This window comes from Kryptolebias marmoratus, linkage group LG1, assembly GCF_001649575.2.
Source record: "Kryptolebias marmoratus isolate JLee-2015 linkage group LG1, ASM164957v2, whole genome shotgun sequence".
Classification (NCBI taxonomy): domain Eukaryota; kingdom Metazoa; phylum Chordata; class Actinopteri; order Cyprinodontiformes; family Rivulidae; genus Kryptolebias; species Kryptolebias marmoratus.
Genome location: NC_051430.1, coordinates 16,158,939 through 16,172,713, shown reverse-complemented (window position 1 = coordinate 16,172,713; position 13,775 = coordinate 16,158,939).

Sequence of the window (13,775 nt, the reverse complement as noted above, 5' to 3'; positions counted from 1 at the left end):
TGAGGACAAATGCCTTGTTTCGTAGTGTACTTAAAGCTTGTCAACAAAGCTGTAGGAAAAACTGCACTTCAAGACCAACAGCTGCAGTTTAATCTTTGAGAAACGTCGTGAAGTCAGTAAGTCAGCATGTTGCACTGAAAATGTCTACATTCAGAACAATAATTGGCCTTTTATTGTCTTCCAGCTAAAATATTGCATTATAAACACGTCACATTGCAAGATTAGTATTTATAGTTTGATATGTAGTTTGTTATCATTTAACATACAGTTACACCAATAGATAACATAAACATCCATGAACAGAATATGCGCAATATGAAGACTCCAAATAACACATTTACTTGTATACTGTTGTACAATGTGAAAAAAGTCTATGGTTAACACCAAATATGAAAATAGTGTTTTGATTTCAATAGGCAGTGCTGTAATGCGGTTTTAAAACGGCGGTGAGGAGCAGAGAGATGTCCACAGGGTAAAACCACTTCCTGAATCTAACAATGTGAAAGGAGGGCCACTGTAAAAGCTTTTGGACTGATGGGTTAAAAGTCTTGTTGAGGTTGGATGCAATCTTGCTAATGCTTCTTGCCTCGGCCGAGCAGTAATTGTGATAAATGGTTATTAATAAAGTACTAGCATTTGAAGAGAGTTCGACTCAGACTTTACGCTCAACTTTGCACGATGCAAGATGTAGGTTTATGAATGGCCCCAAGGTTAGTCAGCCTTCAGGTTTTGTAAACACACAGAGGGGTCAGAACATCACCACAATCAGGGCAATGGGATACATGACCAAGAAAGACAAACTACTTTCAAACTGGCACAGGTCAGTACAGCTATTAAACAGGTGGTGATTGGAAGAGGCAGGGGACTGAAAACAATAAACTATTTTAATGACACTAACTGAGGCAGAAGCTGTGAATGAGAGGGAGGCAGGAGGAACAGTGAGGCTACAAAGGTGCAGCAGGACTTCAAGTACTTAGGGTTGACTGTCCAGGAAAACAGGGAGTGAGGTAAAGAGACGAAGAAGACAGTCCAGGCAGGATGGAGTGGATGGAGAAAAGTTTCAGGAGTGACTTGTGACAAAAGAGTGACAACAAAGGTAAAAGGAAAAGTAGTAGAGAAGTGAGACCAGATATGTTGTGAAGTTTGGAGACAGTGGGGCTGACAAAAAGATAGGAGACAGAACAGGAAGTGGCAGAGCTGAAGATGTTGATGTTCTCCTTGGGAGTGACGAGGATGGACAGGATAAGGAATGAGGTCATCAGAAGTACAGCACAGGTTGGAGGACTGGGAGATAAAGTTAGAGAGGCCAGACTGAGATGGTTTGGACATGTGCAGAGGAGGGACAGTGGCTATATTGGTAGAAGGATGTTAGAGATGCAGCTGCCAGGAAAAAGACAAAGAGGAGACATATGGATGCAGTTAGAGGGGACATTGAGGTAGCTGGAGTGAGGACAGAGTTAGATGGAGGAGGATGGCCTGCGGTGGTGAGAACAGCTGAAAAACAAGGAGGAGGCTGAGGCAGAAGCTGCAGCTAAACTAAGGGAGGTACAATCCAGAAGTTTGAAGAACATAACAACATCAATAAATCCAACACAAGGTAACCTGAGGCAGATCTCTGGGACATGATAAACAGGCAGAACAGAATAACTAACAATGGAAGAGGGGAAGACTGAGGAGGCACAAGTGAAAACAATAAAGGCAATTTCTGAAGCAGAGCAGCAGGGGAAGTACATGCACGGGCAAAAGCTACCTAAGACACGAACTAAGAGGAATTCAAGTAAAACCAGACACCCAAACAGTAAATAAAACAGAGAATGAACAAGACAGACTGTAGTTCCAAAACATTTCCTCCCTCTTTTGTCTTGTTACTGCTTTAGTAATAAAAGTACCACACTGCTACTGCATGTATACTTCTATTTAATGGAAGAGTGTTTGTAGTTGTGGCAAGCTATTCCGATTCTGCATTAAGTGTACAAGTAATTATATTTTTGGCCAGAATGCATTTTCTCCTCTTACATAAGTGACTGACTAGATCAGCAAATTCACTATGAAATTCTCATTATGAAAAGTATATTTTTCAAAGCAGTGCTTCTTATACATACAGTTGATTTCTGAGATTAAGGGTCAATCTGGAAAACAAAAATGACAGGATTTGTTCCACTTAAATCAAATCGAAGTGTGTTCCTCTAAGTTTAACTGCTTATACTGCCAGGGTAAAAATGTATGAATGCCTATTTGTGTTTTAAAACATATCAGAATGATTTCAGCTGAAGAAATTGTCTCAAAATCTAACCTTAGGCCATGCTGTTCCCTGTCAAAGAATCACATTATCTAGATGCATGACTTACATTGGAGGTGTTTTGTAGATTTAATGGGTTTTCAAAGTAATAATAATGACAATTTATGTGTAACATATTAGCATTTTTAATCATATTTGTTTAAAAATTTATTTGAACTTCTAATATACTGAATAAAAATATAAATGCAACACTTTTCTTTTTGCTCCCATGTTTCATGAGCTGAACTTAAACATCAAATATTTTTTTCTGTATTCACACAATAGGCCTTTATCTTTAATATTGTTCACAAATTTATGTAAATCTGTGTCAGTTAGCACTTCTCCTTTGCTGAGATCATCCATCCACCTCACAGGTGTGGCTTATCAAGATGCTGCTTAGACAGCATGACTATTGTAAAGGTGTCCCTTAGGCTGGCCATAATGAAAGGCTACTCTTAAAAAAAAATGCAGTTTTATCACACAGCACAATGCCATAGATGCCACAAGTTTTGAGGGAGCATGCAATTGGCATGCTGGATGCATGAATGTCCACCAGAGCTGGTGCCCATAAGCCACCTCCAACGGCATTTCCAAGAATTGGGCAGTACATCCAACCAGCGTCACACACCAAACTAGGACTTCCACATCCAGCAACTTCACCTCCAAGATCGTCTGAGACTAGCCACCCGGACAGCTGCTGCAACAATCGGTTTGCATAACCAAACTGTCAGAAACCATTTGAGGGAAGCTCATCTGCATGCTCATCTTCCTCATCAGGGTCTTGACTTCAGTTCATCATCGTAACCGACTCGGAGGAGCAAATGCTCACATTCAACGGCCTATGGCATGTTGGAGAGGTGTTCTCTTTATGAATGAATCCCTGTTTTCACTGTGCAGATGGCAGACCGTGTTTATGGTGTTTTGAGGGTGAGCAGTTTGCTGATGTCAATGTTGTGAATCGAGTGGCCCATGGTGGCGGTGGGGTTATGGTATGGGCCTGTCTATGTGATGGACAACGAACACAGGTTCATTTTATCTATGGTATTCTGAATGCACAGACATACCATGACGAGATCCTGAGGCCCATTGCTGTGCCATTCATCTACGACCATCACCTCATGTTGCAAGGATCTGTACACGATTCCCGGAAGCGGAAAACATCCCAGTTCTTGCATGGCCAGCATAGTCACCAGACATGTCACCCATTGAGCATGTTTAGGATGCTCTGGATCGACATGTACGACAGCATGTTCCCGTTCCAGCACATTTTTTAGAGTGGCCTTTTATTGTGGCCAGCCTAAAGCACGCGTGTGCAATAATCATGCTGTCTAAGCAGCAATCTTGATATGCCACACCTGCGAGGTGGATGGATTATTTTGGTAAAGACGTGCTCATTAACACAGATTTACACAACCTGATGAACAATATTTGAGAGAAAAGAGCTTATTGTGTACATGGAAAAGGTCTTACATCTTTGAGTTCAGCTCATGAAAAATGGCAGCCAAAACAAAAGTGTTGCGTTTATATTGTTACTTAGTACAGATTGGTGTAAATGTAGCGAACAAAAGCTCTAATTTAGCTGCCTGTCAGCTGTTAACAGGATATGTACAAGCGTAGCACAAACGTCTAACTAATTGCTGTTGCACAAAGTGAAGCAAATCAAATCCTGCTTAGGGCCTTTATTAAGAAGAGGTCAACTTGGTGTGCTTTTAAACTAATCTTGGATAGAGATGAAACTGGTGGTGAGGCAGTGCGTGGTATCATTTGTTCATTCTCGACCACAGAGCACCATCTGTAGGATACCAGCAGATGAAGCTTCACATCACACAAGAGACCTCATTACGGCATCATTTTATTTATTTATTTTTTTGTTGTTGTTGAAATTTCTCAAAGTATATGTTCAGTCCTGCAGCTGATGTACATATAAAACAGGCTGTGCAAGCTAGAGGTAAAAGTATGCACAATTACAAAATGCTTGCTTCTTTGTAATTGATTTGTTTAATGGCAAAGACTTAAATCGCATCCTTTAGAAGAAGCTCATTAATCTGTTTGGGATTGGTGCTCCTAGATGCGTAAGTTGTATCCCTGCATGGGAGAGCGTGTGCCGTGGTCAAGTCCAGTCTTTATTAAGATTAATGAACAGCTTGACATTTTTAGTCCTTTGTCTGAATCGATAATTTTAATACTCATGAGGGCCAATGGGGATCAGAGATTGTGGAACACACATTGTGGCCACAGGGTGCATGTTAAATGTCCAAGTGGTAATCAATGCAAAGAAATTAGGTATTGATTTCTTATAGTTTTGTAATAGGTTATCTATTGGCTTGCTCTTTCGGAAAATTCCAATATCTGCCGGATGAAATTGTGCTGGTAATATTGCTTTGGGGAGTGTGCACGTATGTGTTTGCATGCACAAACACCCGGCTTTCATGTGTGTTTGCATGCGTGCGTGCATGCGTGCGTGCACAGGGTCACATTCTAATTAGCACAGAGGGCAGACTGTAAATAAACATGTTGAGCAGCACGGTGGTGATGCACAGTTTATTGCAAATAAAGCTGAGAACAGGTTTTTTTCCTTCTTGCAACCCGAATGCTATAAACATGTATTTTGAATGAAAGCATTTCTCAGTTTTTTATTATCATAAGGAATCTTACTTGTGTACTGACCAGGGGAGATCATCATCATGGCATACATATACATAGGTTTAGTTGCCAATTTTAGATGTAGTAGATGGGAAACTAAAGCTTTGTAAATCATCGGTAAGATCAGAAACCCCAGTTTTTTAATGGCATTTTTACATTTAGAGTAAATCAATGTCACTTACAGAACACAACTGGATTTTGATTACAAAGCAAGCTAACTGTAAATTGGCTTGATCTGCTGACTTTATTGTGGCTTCAGGTACAGTTTGTGAGTCTAGTAGGACAAAATCTGTACCAATTAAAATTCTAATTGTTACCTCGTGCAATTCCTAAATGAAGATTGACCATCACACTCTTTCTGCCATTTGTTTTTCTTATTTGTCACACACTGGCCCTGTCACGAGCATAAAGTGAATTGGACAAAGGTACAGAATACATTGACTAAATAGGAACGTTTTATTGCTTAAACTGTTATAGAACATATTCATGTCTACAATTACAGAAGTGTATTGAATTACATCATTTTATAGTGTGAAGTTTTTTTTTGTTATAATTTTATATTATTATGTTCTTATGATATATTTTTTACATGACATGTTTTCATGTTACTATGAACAAACTTCTTATATCATAACAAAAATATAATGGATTTCAATAAAAACGACAATAAAATGCGTAAAAAGGCATTGTTAGAACAAAAAATGTTTCTCAGATTTTATTTTATTTTGTTTTTTGCTTGGGTAACAATGTGCTTTCATACTACAATACATCTTCAAGCAGAAACTTGATGCCTAATGTTGAACCTGTTCGGTCGTCCTGGTTTTGGATGTTTGCTTAATAACAAAACAGTCTGATCCACTGTTAATTAAATCCTCTGTTTTCTACTGAGGCTTTAAAGGAATTTCAGAACAGCTGCTGAGGAAAAAAAAAAGACAAAAACTGAGTCAAAGTATGAATGAGTAACTCTTTCAACAGAATTACTCATGATTTTTGGTGGCACAGTGAGTAGATATACATAACAGATAGATATACGGTTTGCACATTACAGGAAGTGTCTTTCCTTCTTTGCCCATGAGGTAACACTGGCCTACTTGTGGGCCAGCTTGATAGAAACCCTGACAACAGGAGCAGAGGAGGTTCCTTTAGTACATTAGCTGGCAGTAGTCATAAGTCAGCAGCCCAGATAAGTCTTATAGATCACCCCGACACAATGATCCTATACCTCTACCATCATTACAGGGGAAAAAGGTGACATTTTTGATTGATTAAAGTGGTGCAGGCTAGCTTAGGCTAAATCATGTTAAGTGATGTGACATTGCAGTTTCACATATCATATTTCTGTCAAGACAATGATGGTCGAAGGCATTGTCGAGGCATGATATCTGACAACAGCAGTCATCTGCGGGGACCAGCGGAGATTTATGGGAAGGTTTTAGTGGTCTAAGGGAGATGAGAGAGAGTAAAAAGTGGTGCTTTCTTGTGCATTGTCACTTCCAGAGAGACTGTAAATTTTTCCCCAGCGCTGGTGGGAATTGCAGACATTTACACATGCTGACAAATTGCCTGTTGTAAAAGTATTTATTGGTCTTGTTCCTCTTTTATTCTTGGCTAACTCACAAACACATTCCCTCCTTGAAGACAAAGAAATATTTATCCACAGCAAATTTATGTGACACACGTTTATGAGGGCGTACCTGAGCTATAGCCTTAGGAGCATCACACTGATAATACAGGTCTTCTGTTAATGTTTTAAGAAGAGGGTTTGAGTTGGTCATAATGGTATCTTTTGCAAGCCACGATGCCCATAACTGCTGGCTATTTGGTCCAGTCGGCTTCATGAAGGTTCTGCTTATGGGAAACATAAACATTGAAACCGATATCCAGACGATGCACACAAAGAATAACTTGGATTACCTGCTGACACACAAACGAAGGCTTTATCTCTGCTTGAAGAGTTGTGAACAGATTACAGTATCAACGCACCATAAATGGCTGACATTCCTTTAGGCTTGTTGGCACGGCAAACCTTTAGTGTACAAATTAATATTTAGTTTTCTTGTAAAACTGTGATGACCTACATGTGCCTTCTGTGACCCACTAAAAAAAAAAAAAAAACTAATAATTTTGCGAGCCTGAAAGATACTTTCCAGTTGACTCCTTTCAATGTCACATTTGCTTTTCCAGAAAACTTTACCCGGCCTTTAATTTATTTATTCATTTGTCCACTTTCAAATATTACTTCTCGTTGTATTAAAACTGCTCTAAATTCTTTCCACTGGGTGGCACTGTAAGACTGCCTATAAGAAGACGCCGTAGCAGAGGGGCGAGTGGGTGGGAGGTGTGTGTGTGCGCGCGCGTGTGTGTGTGGGGGGTGTTGGTGGGAAAAGGGAGGCTTACACTTACCTCACACTCAGACAGAGCTATAATTTACTAATAGTGTGGGAGCCGCCATTGCTGTTATCTTTTAATAGATTTGTACGGGAGGAAAGCAGGTGCCTGTTGTTAATGCGTCCAATTGCCCAAGTTGCCTACAGAATTTAGGGCATCCATCACTGTCGTCGGCGGTGACACCCTGTCGTTCTACTTCATGCGGCGGGCCGGCCGAGCTGGGCTGGTAACAGATGAGGCTTCTCTCTCCTCCAGACGCCCACAGTCACACAGAGACAACCGCCATAAGTGCTTGCACACGCACACACACACACACACACACACACACACACACACACACACACACACACACACACACACACACACACACACACACACACATACACCCCCCCACATACAAAATGCACAGCTGTACCTGACTCTTAGAGGGCAAGTTAAACTTATACTAATTACAGTCAGTAGACAAAATATTCATAAGCACACAGAGGCCTCGTGTAAAAGACATCATCGTATATTTCATAAACAATTCACATTCCAGAAAACTTTTCATCCTGCATCATTAAACAAGCAGTTTGCCATTATAAAGTTTTCTTTTCTGTTAATTTTCACAATAAGAAACCCTTTATTAAATTAAGCAATACTGATTTTTAAATGTAGTTACAAAAAGGTTATTTTTAAGTGGTCTTTTCATTTTAAAATGCAATTTGCAGCTGATTTATTCAGGTCTTGCCAGTATTTTGCACTTGTGCTGCGAAAAATTACTTTTGATAGTGATCAGTTTTCAATTTGTATCAGTTATCAGTTGATATAAATAAAACCATCAGTCGCATCAGTTTACGTAATTAGGGAAAAGAGACTTCCAAAATATCGCAACTCTTTAAGGGACGCAGTCGCTCTTCGCTTGAACAACAGGACTGATAAAGTTGACCAGTTAAAAACATGTCAGAAACCTTTTCACACCGATTAAGGCTTTTTTTTTGTCTGCAAATGTTTAATGAACTTGAAACTCGTGCAAACTCTAAATTTGTCATTTGCTAACACGTTTTGTTTTGCTGAAACGTTGGCCAGTAGTTTGCAGTCCACCACTTTGTTTGTCGAGCCAACTTCTTTTAATTAAATGGAGGGACTATTTATGTCACCTAAATATATATTTTTGTTTTGTATTAGGTGAGTAAAAATAACAAAATAAACTGCGCCAAGTAAAAACTAAAAAGTTATTTACAGCATAAGACAAAGTCCTCCTTAGTAATGATGTGTGTATATGTATTGTTGAGAAACAATCTGAGCCACTGCTCATTTCTTAATTTCACTTTAAAGAAGCCAAATTTTCTTCCAACCTTTTTAAACTGACTTAAGTAACAGTTCTTCAGGCTTTTTGATGCTACTTTAAAGATTTTTTTCTTTAATTATGGCATCGTTTTTACTCACTACCTGTCTATTCCTTATATATCCATTTTCAGAGGAATGAATCTTTTCTTGCCTCAGATGTGTAACCTGTGAGTCAGAAACATGTGGTACTTAATCACACACAAAATGTAACATAGCAAATAACCAATAATAATGAAAACTATCTATCTTTACGGACTTAGGAGAAAGTTTGAGAAGTTTATCAACAATGTGGAGCAAGAATACTTGACACATCACGATCTAAAGTGTGTTCTTCAAAATATGTAGGACTACAAATATGGAGGACAAAAGATAAAGTCGTAGCTCTAAAGAACTCTAGCTTTATGTGAAGAGGGTGCCTTTAGAAAAAAAAACAAGAGAACATTCACCAAAGACCCGAGACAGAACCTGAACTGTGCGCCTCATTTCAGTTCAAGCTCTTTGTGAATCACCTCCAGAGTTTAAAAACAATTTTGTCTGATATACTGTTATAATTGACATTTGTTTACACAATGCTGTAGATGAACAAAATCAATAATATAACAGATGTTAGATTTTTCGACATCTAGAGAAACAAATCTAAAAACAAACAAAATAAAACAAGAAAAACGAAGTAATATTAAAGCCAACTCAGCGCCTTTTATTATCTTTTAACAATCTTAGTAGTAAAATATAGAAGCAACATGATGTTTACTCATAAAAAAAAAAAAATCAATGTTATGCATTTTTCCACACGGGATTTTTTTTAGGAAAATTTAGTTACGGGGTCAAAAAAACACATTTATTCTGATTTTTAAGGATTAAATTTAACCTAATTTAAATTTTATTGCAACAAACATGCTCAAGTTGGAAAAAAAACCCAACTACTCTTTCTTCTGCTTTTTTGTCTTTACATTAGACTTGTATGTGTGTGTGTGTGTGTGTGTGCCATAGACACAATGACAGGAACTTGAGTCGCTTCAGAAGAACCATGCTACAGTGTTACAATAAGTTAAAATTTTAAACATTAAAAAAAACAGCAGCTTAAGGAATGTTTTCTTGTAATAAATGAGCACAAACTTTGATGCAACTGTAAATATATTGGCTGTTATTTTGGCTTTATCAATAGCATAAATTAAACTAATAAATGTCTATCACTGTGATCTGAATTTGAGATTGCATTAATGCCCATTCCTGACCTACAGAAAAGATGTTAAACTATTTTGAAACTGAAGATTGAGTGAGATTATTTAGAACTCTCATATGTATCAATGAGCCTTTCAGACACCGGAGGGAGTGAAAGAACTGATTGCAGCAGCAACATGAGGAGCACCTGAAAGTGGGAAACTTAACACAAGATTTTAGCAGAGGGACCTTTATTTATTTATTTATTTGTTTATTTTTAAGATCTTCTCTGCATTTGTTTTCTGGACCATCAGTATCTAAACTGGGTTTACGAGACCTGATAAATCTTCACTGTGCATTGGTGTCCTGTGTGAAAACACACTGCTACACCTCGGAGTTGGCAACAGCTGTAGTCACAGAGCTGAACTGGCGTAAAGTGGAGGGGTGCCACCTCAGCTCTGTTTGTGTAATTTATAAAAATAGCAGATCTGATGACTTTCTGGATGTAACCAGCCAATAAGATGTGACCACTGCTAAAAGAGCTCATGTATATATATGAAATATATACTTTTTTCCCTTTTAAAATGTGTATTGATACCTTTATGCTACAAATGATTCAAGATCAGAAAGACAAAATGCTGCTAAAAATACCTCTCTTCTTTGCTCAGAATTCTTGACCCAGCTTCACCCTCGAGCTCAGCCAGGGGCACCCCGCTGCGGGCAGGTTTGCCCTCCGCCCTGGAAACCTCTCTGAGCAGCTGTGTTTCTTTAGACCCAGGCTGAGAGTTAGAGGGTATACAGAGGTGCCTGCTAATACCTTGTTAGAGCTGTTTCAGTTGCTGGGTCTTGTTGAGGTCACTGTCAATACTGCTTTAGTTCAGGGCCCTTGATCTGCTGCATGTTGGATGAAGCCAAGAACCGGTGCGCTGACCGTTTGGTCCCCATTATCATTTTTTTTAGCTGGAAGCCTCGCTCTTGTCACACCTGTGGACCGTGAGCAGTCCGACGTCTTTTGATTTCCGTTTTTTCTTCTGTGAAAAGGTGAAGTAATGGATCGGCTGATATTCAATAACACTTTTTCAGGAATACACGCCATTGTCAGGAGATGTGTGATGGAAAGTTTCTACGCTAACGCAGCGTATGAAGATTAAGAACTGAACAGGGTCAGAATTTTTTTTCTGTTTTTTTCCACTTTTCATATTTTTCTTTTCCTCACCTCTTTTTCCATATGAGTTTGCCTGGTTAAGGTTTTCGTGTCAGGTGTTAAACAGCATATGGAAGCTGTGACCCGGCTTCCTAACCCTCCCTTCCTCTCTGGCGTCTCTCTTTACATAAAACAGAGCCCTCAGTTTCACTCTCATATAACTTTTGCAAATTTTTTCCAGCGTGCTTCCACTGTTGCTGCCGATAAGCATCAAACCAGTTTTACGCATTCCTCAGATCTCTCCCCAGTGCTCAGTTTAACACACATTTTCTCTCTTGACTCCGACTTAAAAAAGTCATTTTGCGTTGGAACGACGTCATGGGCAAAAAAAAAAAAAAAAAAATGTCAAACGGAAAACTTTAGTGTGCATTATTTTATACGGCTTGTCAGTAAAAGCAAACATTAATGCAGCCCCTGTTTTTTTTTCAAGCCGTCATTAAAATCCTGCAAATCTCTGCAAACATGAAGAGATGCAAAGTTCTTTCCATTCAAGTTTAATGACGTCCATTAAAACTGAGTACAGCAGACATAGTTTGCTTTGAATTATTTGGTTCTAAAATCTAATATAATTAAAAAAAGGAAGAAAAAAAAAACATCTAAAGTAAAAAGAATATACACTGACTTGCCATCTAATTCCTATTGGCATTCAGGTCAGTTACCTCTAAAAATATCAAAGAAAAGCAAAAATAGTGACAGAGATAAATATGACAGATGGATGCACACAGTTACAACGTCTGAAAAAGCTCTACACTCAGTCCTCCCATTCCTGCCTAAAATATAGGTCCTTTGAAAGTGTGTAATTCACTTGGACTGTCAGGACACTGCTTTGTTAGCATGAAGACTATTCCTTTATTTCTTTTCTTTCGCTTGTTCTCTCGAGCCATCTGTGCTTCAAGGCAAATACACCGTTACCTTTATGTTTTTTTATTGTCTTGTTTAATGTTTGTCAAAGGACGCAATACTGATAGTGATTCTTGGAAGGTATTGGCCTTCTTCTGCATGACAACTCTAATATGTCTTCTTTGGACCGACCGCTAAGAGGAGCTTTGAAAATAATTTGCTATTTAGCTCTGAGGTTGTTTTTTTTTCTTCTTCTTTTTTTCCTTTTTGAGTATTCGGTCAAGAAAGGTGAATGGGAACAAAAACGGGGGAAAAAAGTGAAAAAACAAAACCTTCTGATTTATGGCTGGGATGTCTCACCTGCATCGCTGCTCAGTAGTAATGATTGGAGTAAGTGTTTGTGCTGCTTTAACGTTGGCGAAACTTTCTTAGTTTAGTTAGCTATTTTATTGTCTTCATTTTTCTTTGTGTGTTTTGCTCCTGAAAAAACAAAAACAAAAGAGAAAAAGTTATGCTGAACAAAAGACAGGAAAGTCCTGCCATTTAGCAGCTAATGAGACAGGCTCGTGAAGATATCCAAATCCTCAACGTGCTAACGTTTAAAGCCCCCGCCCCATCTCTCTACTCCTTCAACCTCTGCCTCCCCCCATCTGCCCTTGCACCCAGCCTTTTGTAAATCGGCGAGGGCACCTCGGAGGCCCTCTGTGTGATTATTCACACATGGCTGTGGCCCTGGTGCTTTGAGCGGGAGAGCAAGGAAAGGAATGCTTCACGTATGGATAATGTAAAATTGCTCAGCTGACACTTGGCCAAGGCTATCTTATTATTATTAGTTTTTTTTTTAAATTTAATTGTCCTTTCTAACCTCCCAAACTCATACGCCTCAGAGACTAAGACAGCATTCCAACCTTTAAAGAAGGATACACAGCTCCAACGTTGTCAACATCCACTTTTAAATTTTACTGGGAGCGGAGGTGGCTTGTGGTTGGGAGTTTTTAAAGGGAAACACATCTTATAAGTGAAAAATAATATGGCAAGAGAAAAACCAGCTGTCCCAGTTGCCTTTGTCACGCGTTTTTAAGAGAAATGACGATGTTGGGAGTGAAAATAAAATATGTTTTTGTAACAGATCTTTGGACAGCCTTGAATGATTTACCACTAGTCTTTTCTGGACTCATTTTCTCCAGAGTATGTGTGTGTGTGTGTGTATGTATTGGAAATGTGCTTGGAATCTCAGCGGGGGAAATTAAATGTTAAGCTGGCCTGGAAATGTTGCAGTAAACAGTGAGAAAATAAAAAAAAAAAGCAAACATGGGGCCAGATCAGGGAATATCATGCAGTGTAACGTTTGGACTGAAAACTGAAATGTGTAATGGAACAGCACAAATATCCACTCTCCGAAGGGACTTCTAATTGATTCTGTTCTTCAGTACTGCTTTTCACAGAAAGAAATGGACATCTCACTTCAGTGTGAAAACTGTAGAAGAGGCAATCACATGCAATCTATAGTAAGTATTGTGATGCAGTTCCCAAAGCATTTTGTTGTGGATGATTGCTATATTGCTTTCATTTTTTCCCTTTAAATTGTATTATTTTTCCCACAAAGATGGAAGAGAGTAACAAAATACAACCTTAACCTTGGCTGAAGCAATTAAATAAAAGCCGAGAACTGAAAGAAGTTTGAGAACAAAATAATCCAGGACTTCACTTGATGTGTTATTTGTCAGGGGCAGTACATTGGTGCATGTTAACTAACTGTGCCACTGGACTTGGCCCTGCACGTAATAGGGTTCCAGCACAAACATTTTCTCTGAGGGATTTCTATTATTAATTCTCTCTGAACGCATCCATAAATGAATAATGAAATAAATAATGAAAATGTTATTACTTTTGGCAGCTGGGTCATTTCTTGTTTCCTGCTTCTTCCCCCCC